Here is a 7,906-nt window from a genome sequence, read left to right as displayed (position 1 = left end):
TGAGTATTGGGATTATGTACTGCCACACTCAAACTATGGGGTGCTGGGGATCAAACCCAGGGCTGCTTGCACTCCATAAATACGCTCACTACAGTTCTCTACGACCGAGCTATTGTAGTCTCTTCCCTTCCCCTGTGTCAAGGCCTCCAGGTTCAGGCTTGATTTGGCACACTGTGGTTTTTAGCTTCCCTAAACAAAGTGTGTTCGGTTGTTCGGTTTCTTTGCTTTGTTTGTTTGTTTTCTGTCTGTGTCTTTGCTACAGTCCTCTCCTGCTCTGGGATGTTATGTCCACCTCTCACCACCTGGCCTGGGAGGACTTCCTGAAGCAAGTTCTTCTAGATGTTTTCATCCTAAGCATCTGACATTTAAATGGGCACACTGCAGGAGTTCACTAACACACTGAATGCATGTGTGAGCTGGGGTCTTGGCTCAGCGGCACAGCATTAGGGGGTCGTGTTTGAGGTCTGGAACACCATACTTATTTAGCAGAGCAAAAGAAAGCAATGTTGAAGGGTCAATAAGCAAAGAAACATGAAGAAATGGGAGGGAGAGAAGAAGTCTGGGGAGCCGTGGCAGAGATGGTGGCAGCAGTCGTCGCAGCACCACCGACACAGCCACCAGATGAGATCATTGTTTTATTTTTATTGTAGTTCAGGCTATTGACCGTGGATTCCAGATCCTCCTGTCTCTGCCTCTCAAGGACTGAAATTATAGGTGTGTACCTCCACGACAAGCTGTAGAATTCTTGACATGTGAGCACAGTCCAAGAGGCCGTTCACTCAGTCGTTCGTTCTTTCAGCTGTATAACCTCATTTACTCTAGGGGGTCCACGGGCAGGTTGCCATGGTACATATGGGCACAAGATGTGGCGCCGATGTCATGCGCTAGCAGTATTGCTGTAGTTGGTGAATAAACAGCCTCTGCCTAGACCACTGCAACTCCCTCCCAGGAATAGTTCCTCACCTGGAAAGCCTTGGTCTCCTTTTTTTTATTTTATTTTGGGTTTAATTTTTTAAAATCTATTTGTGATGAACATGTCATAGCACACAAACGGTGTCAGAAGACAATGTTGTGGAGTCTGTACTCTTCCTTCACATGGGTTCTAGAGTATTGAACCCAGGTCCTCAGGCTTCTAAGAAGTCATTGAGCTCTCTTGCCCACCCTTTTTGAGACTGGGTCCTCTATGTAGCTCAGGCTGGAATTAGACATGGTATGTAGCCAATGATGACCTTGAACTTTCTGGTCCTCCTGTTTCTGCTTTCCACGTGCTGGAATTTTATGTATATACTCAAGCACACTAGGCTTTAATTTATTTTAGGCTATGTTATTTTAGATAGTCTCTTGTTGTCTAGCTTAGACAAACCTTGAATTCTTAGCTGTCCTCCTGTCTGAAGTCTCCTGACTGTTGGAATTAGAAGCCTCACAGATTGTGCAGCCATGGTCTTCCTTTATGGCCCAGCAACGAAAGAGTTATCTCTAGACATGGCAAAAGGTACAGAAAGTCTTTTGCTGTCTATCTGTTATTAATGTCCTGCCACATGGATTATTAAGTTGTTCATTGTCTTGGGAGGCAGAGGCAGGCAGATTTCTGAGTTCAAGGCCAGCCTGGTCTACAGAGTGAGTTCCAGGACGGCCAGGGCTACATAGAGAAACCCTGTCTCAAAAAAACAAAACAAAACAAACAAACAAACAAACACCCCCCAAAAGTTGAAAGTTGTTCACTGTCACCAGTGCTTGTGTGTGTGTGTGTGTGTGTGTGTGTGAAAGAGAGAGAGGGGGGGTCCATTTTGTACATGCATCTTGGACTAAGCAAATGTCCAGCCACTCAACAAGCTCATGGGTTCCCTGCCTTGAGAATCTGGAGCTCCTCCCAGTATTTGGTCAGGTCTCCACCTGCCTCACCCATTCAGTGCACTGTCAAGCATCTTGGTTGACTAGAACTTGCCCCAGTTTTGACAGATTCCTCTGTGGCCAAGGTGAGACTTAGGGTAGCCAAATGTCAGGGCTTGAAAATGGTGTCCTATATTTACCCAAGCTCAAAATACAACAGCAAGCAATGGGCTCTTTCTTCTCCTTGTGAAGAGGTGTGTGTGTGTGTGTGTGTGTGTGTTTTGCAAATTTAACTTGTTCAAACAAAATTCCATCCACACGGAGGCATAGTAGAGTATTGTCCCTGTCCTAAATGTGTAATTACTTTCCTTTGGTTATAACTGTTCCACTTCCCCACAAATGGAATCCTTTTCCCCATCTTCCATCTCACTGAGGGAGAGTGATGTGGTGCAGGCAGAGTGTAGAGCGTGACATTTAGTGATGTTTATGGACACAAGGTCCAAAAATGTACTTATAAAAAAATCCACTTCCAAGGGGCAACACCTCATACTCTGAAGCTCATGATCTCCTCCTGACTCTGCTAAAGCCAGTAGATCTGATAGTCTTCATTTCTACCAATCTGCTGCATGGAGTCAACGGCAGTCTTCTCTCCCACTAGGGATGCAGGATATCCTCTGGGCTGGGAGCTATTCCTACACCTCCAGCTCCTTCAAAAGGGCCTTGTGTCAAACTGTCATTCTGGAAGCTTTGAACACAAGTCTAGGGCCATTTGGAAATGATATCTCTCATTTTTGTTTTGTTAACACAGGGTTTCTATACCTCAGGCTGGCCTCAAACTCATAATATGGAAGACGTTGGTTTTGAACTCCTGATTCTCTTGCCTCTCTACCTTTTAGGAGCTGGGATTATAGACATATGACACCCAGCTTACTTTTCTTTTGATTGGCCTGTGCTGTGTCACAAACAAATAGGAAGCCCACAACAGTTATTGAGTACCTACTATGTGCTAGATGCTAATCTAGGAGGAAGGGATTATCTGTATTTCAAGTTTAATATACATTTCCCCTGATATCAATTGATTGTCATTCTGGGTGTCAACAGGGTCTTGCACATGCTGGGTGAGTGCTGTCGATCAAACTACTACCTCAGTCCCTTTAACATCTTCAAAGTGAGGGGAGTAGGCTGTGGTGGACCACATAAGTAATTCTAGTTCTCAGGAGGCAGAGGCAGGGTGACCAGGAGACCAAAATCAATCTCGAGTACATTGTGAATTTAGGCTAGCCATGGCTACACAAGACCCTGTCTCAACTGCCTCTCCCCTATAAGAAAAAAATACAAACAACTTTGAAAAATGAATAAAAACAAAAGAAAAGTAGACAAAATGGGAGTCAGTGTTATAAATAATGGCTCTTACAGTTGTAGACAGACAGGGTCTATCGTGTGTTAGTGCGTTGATCATTTGGTTTTGTATGTAAATACATACCTATAAAGCACATAAGAAGGATGAGTGATAGCAGGTTGTAAGTTCCAAAGAACTGTTTTGCTCTGTTTTAGTAGGGGAGGGATGTCCCACTGAGTCACCAGGCTGGCCTGGAACTCCTGGGCTAAGTTCACCTTCCTGTCTCAGCATTCTAGCTGGACAAAAGGCTCACGCTGTCACACCCAGCACGGAGAAATCCTGCATTGAGAAGAAAGTCAATAATCACAAGGCTTAGGGAGGTATGGCATCATGGTGTAATTGGAAGCACTTTTTCTTCTTTAGGTAAAATAATGATGACTCTAAAAATTTTCTGGCATGTTGTACAACAGAGTGACCACAGTTAATAGCGTTGCATTGTGTTCTGAGATTGTCAAGGGAGTTGATGCTCATACCACAAAAACGATTAAGTATATGAGGTAATGCATATGTTAATTATCTCATTTGAGCGCTTCCCCAATGTCTACATATTTCATGTCCGATTTTGTTTTCGAGAAGAGTCATAACTACATAACCAAAGTGGGCCTGGAACTCACTATGTAACCCAGGCTAGCCTTAGACTTGCAGTAATCCTCCTGACTCAGCCTCTTCAGTGCCATCATTACTGGTGTGCACCATTGTACTTGGATGAAAATGTATAATTATTTGTCAACTAAAATAAGAAATGCTATGGTCATGTCAGGGATTACAGTGATGTCAAGGCCAGTCCGGCTACATATCTCTCCTTCATCCTGTTGCTTTTTAAAAGCAAAATTACTAAATAAGTTTTGAAAAAGTAGAAAAAGCTGTAACTCAGTTGGATGAGTGCTTGCCTAGCATTTAGAAAGCAGAGGATCAGTCCTCAGCACTACAGAAGGCGTTTACCATGCCGGTAATCCCAGGCAGGAGATCAGAAGTTCAAGGTCATCCTTGGACACAGTGAGTTTGCAGCCAGTCTGTGGTACATGAGACCCTGTCTCAAAAAAAAAAAAAAAAAAAAAAAAAAGAAAGAAAAAAAAAATAAAAGAAAGAAAGAAAAAGAAAAAAGGAAGAAAGAATAAAAAAATGTTTTAGTTACTTTTATAATATGGGGATAAGACACCATGACTAAAGCAACTTAGGAAGTGTTGTTGAATTTTTGAATTTGGGGGCTTACAGCTTCAGAGGGTCAGACTCAATGATCATTACCAGGGAGCGTGACGTCAGGAAAGTAGACCTGGTACTGGAGCAGTAGCTGACAGCTCTGATCTTGATCCATAAGTACGAGACAGAGCTAGGAATGGTGTGGCCTTTTGTAATCTTAAAAAAAAAAAAAAAAAAAAGAAAAGCTTTTTATTAGTTCTTGGTGAATTTCACATCATCAACCCCAATCCCAGTCTCCTCTCCTTCCTCTCTTATACCCATCCTCCACCCTTGCAACCTCCCACACAACAGAAAAAAAAAAAAAAGAAAATAACTCTTGTTGTGGAAGCTGTAGTGTGTCACAGTGTGTTCCACAGTCAACTCTTTTGTCTGTACATTTTTACTTGCAAATGTTCATAACAGTGACTCATTGGTCAGGTACGAGGCCTCTGGCTTCTGCTACCCTATATACTGGAACTTCAGTGGGACTCCTCTAGGATACCCTGTTGATGCTCTGCGTCATGGAGGTCCTGCAGTTTTGGATCTGTAGGACCAGCCTCTTTATGCACTCCTGCCATTCATTGATAGAGTTGAGCCAATTCAAATCCCTGGATCTGGGCCTGAGAGGCATCCAAACTGTATGGCCTGCTGGTTCCTCTGCTTTTGTGTCCTTGGTGATGGCTCTGGTAAAACCAGGGCCAGCTCTACACTGCTGCACCCAGGCAAGGTGCAGGGCCCACTCTCCCAAATATCACAGCCAGTGATGGACATGGCCAGTTCTCTCACTCTCATGACCCCAGGGCCAGCTCTCCTGCCTGCCATAGATAGCAAGGGACAAGGGAGTGAAGGAGGGCATCTCTCCCTTATTGAAGCTACCACCGAGCAGACAAGAGGCAGGCCTGGCTTTCCCATGATCATGACCTCAGAGCTGGGTTGTCTGTGACCCCATCAACAGAGTCAGCTTTACTGTGCTACCTAGGCAAGGTATAGGGTTGGCTCTCTCAAGAACTGCAGCTGGTGAGGGGCAGGGACATCTCTCCTGCTCTCATGACCCCAGGGTCAGGTCTCCTACCTGCTGTGTGAGGGAAAAGGAAGTTATCTCTCTCTCATTCACACCACCACACAGGAAACAGTGGTAGGGCTCTGCCTGTTTGTATGCTTTGGGGCTGGCTTACCAACAACTTCTAAGCACTTCAACTGGCTAGGGATGGAGTCAGCTCTCCTGCTTTCATGGCCCTAAAGCCAGCTCTTTCATGATGTCCAGGTGAGGGATGGGGCCAGTTCTGCACAGCACTTGAAGTGCCAACTTCTAGTTTCTTTGGAAAGTTAGTTATGCCAAATGATGGTTTGCTCGGGCACACAGGTGAAAAGATGTCTTGCTGAAGCAGACATGTGAAAGAATCTTTTCCTGAAGCAGACACAGGTGAAAGGATGTTTGGATATAGCAAACACATGAAAGGATGCTTGATGAAGGGGTATAAATATGACCCACAGACAGCAGGAGATGAGCTCTGAGCATTGGTTTGGTTGGCTCCACCTTGCTATTCTTCACTAAAGATACACACGTACTGGTTTGCCTTACATAGAGTTGTTGAGTTCAACTTGTGGTAACGCTGCCACCGAGAGAAACTTGCCAAAAAACTGCGAGGTTCCTGCAGCAGCTTGCTGCTTCTGTGGCCTCACCTCAGGCCAGTTGGCAGGCCTGGCAGTTTCTTCAGGATTGAGCTACAGCTGCTGGTTCATGCCTGGTGTCTGCCTGCCTAGAGGACTGGTGTTTGCTACAAGATCAAACTGCTGAAAAAAAAGATTGAGCTCACCCCCAAAGAACTATTACTGAACAGGTCCACTTCTCCACATCCTAGTAACTTTTCTTTTCCACTACTTCTGCTGGGTGATGGGCTAGAAGAGATATTGAACCCTTATTAAAAGTATGGTGCAAAAAATTTATGCTTACAGCCCTCAAATATCATGTCCCTGGTGGCAGCCCAGACCAGGGACACCTGCCTGGCCTTTGGTGGTAACAGATCCTGGCACCAGACTGGTGGTTGTCTCAGGCTAAATGTTTTCAGGGAATGACAGGCTGATAACAATTTATATGTTCATAGGTCACAACACTAAGTGTAGACATAGCCTTGCTCCTCTCTGCCACCTACTAATGTACACATGACACAGCAGTCACACCTGGAATGCCTCTAGGGGCAAGGGTCTTTTGTAATCTTAAAGCCTGTCCTCATTGACACATCTCCTTCAACAAGTTCACATCTCATAATCCTTCCTGTAGGCTTAGATTTTTCAAAACCTATTTTAATTAGGGTTCTTAAATGCTTCACCCTCCCTTCTAGCCCACCGACTAGGGGAGAAAATGGTTAATGGGACAAGGGGATGTGGACCTGTTTGGAAGTAGTTCTTTGGGGTGATTCCAATCTTTGTTGTCAAGATATTAGCAGTCTAGTCCAAAACACCAAACATGACTCAGTAGCAGTGACTTGATGCAGAAGAGACCGTGAGGCTTCACCACATTGGCACGAGTCCAAGGAAGTGGCAAGAAACAGCCAGAGCACCATGAGAAATTCTTTGGCTCATTTTTCTCTAGGAAGTGGAGACAAGCGAAGATCAGTGAAGACCAGCAAAGTGCTACTGCAAGGCAAACTAATGCAAGCGCCTCATTCACTGTCTGTTGGGTTCCACTTATATCCTTTCCAAACATCACACATCCTCTCATGTGTCTGCTTCAGCAAAACATCCTCTCATAAGACAGCTTCCAGAAAAACATCACATGACACAACTGAGTCTCCAAAGAATCCAGAAATTTCCACTTGACTTTCCCATAAACTTCCATTGGGACCATGTACTCAGACATATGACCTATGGGTACCATTTTCACTCAAAACATCACATAAAGTAGAAGTCTTTTGGCTTTCAGCATTTGGTGAGATATGACATATAAGAAGATGGAGCCTGGGAAGGCATAAGAAGGGTAGTATTTGAACCCAGGACATGTGCAGAGCAGGTCTTCTAGCTAGCAAGGTATACACACAAGCAAGAATATGCCTGCCTTTGGGAGAAGATGAATACTTTGCTCCTAGTCCAGTGATAGAGAACCACATGTTCTTGGATATACACTGAAAAGCCTGGTTCTGTTTGGGGAGAGATGTGCTCAGGCCTATGTGGTAGATTGATATCTGCCTGTAGTGTAGTGAAGGGCTTGAGGATGAGACCTGAGAGGCTGCATAAATAAAGACGAGCATATGAGGCTGGGGATGGAGCACTTGCCTAGCATCCCGGAAGCCTCTGGTTTAACCCAAGCACAGCATAAACCAGATGATGTGGTACATACCTGTAACCCCAGAACTCAGGAGGTGGAGGCAGGAAGATCAGAAGCTTAAATCTACATGTTGAGCTTAAAACCTGATCTCATTCTTGCCAGAGGGGAGGGAAAGAGGAAAGAAGGGAAGAATTGAAGTCAAAATTTAAAGTCAGTAACCTGAGGGTACTTTC

The 7,906-nt window shown here is 44.6% G+C and overlaps 1 non-coding gene across 1 annotated transcript; it reads right to left on the bottom strand.

Annotated features, from left to right (window-relative positions):
• Positions 1-6,479: 6,479 nt before the first annotated feature.
• LOC117709712 (small nucleolar RNA SNORA17) lies at positions 6,480-6,611 on the bottom strand. Its single transcript, XR_004606954.1, has one exon. It is a non-coding gene; the product is annotated as a small nucleolar RNA SNORA17 (small nucleolar RNA).
• Between the last annotated feature and the right edge of the window lie 1,295 nt (positions 6,612-7,906).

This window comes from Arvicanthis niloticus, chromosome 5 (assembly GCF_011762505.2).
Source record: "Arvicanthis niloticus isolate mArvNil1 chromosome 5, mArvNil1.pat.X, whole genome shotgun sequence".
Taxonomy (NCBI): domain Eukaryota; kingdom Metazoa; phylum Chordata; class Mammalia; order Rodentia; family Muridae; genus Arvicanthis; species Arvicanthis niloticus.
Note: the sequence above shows the minus strand (reverse complement) of the source record. Positions and strands in the feature narration are given on the sequence as shown.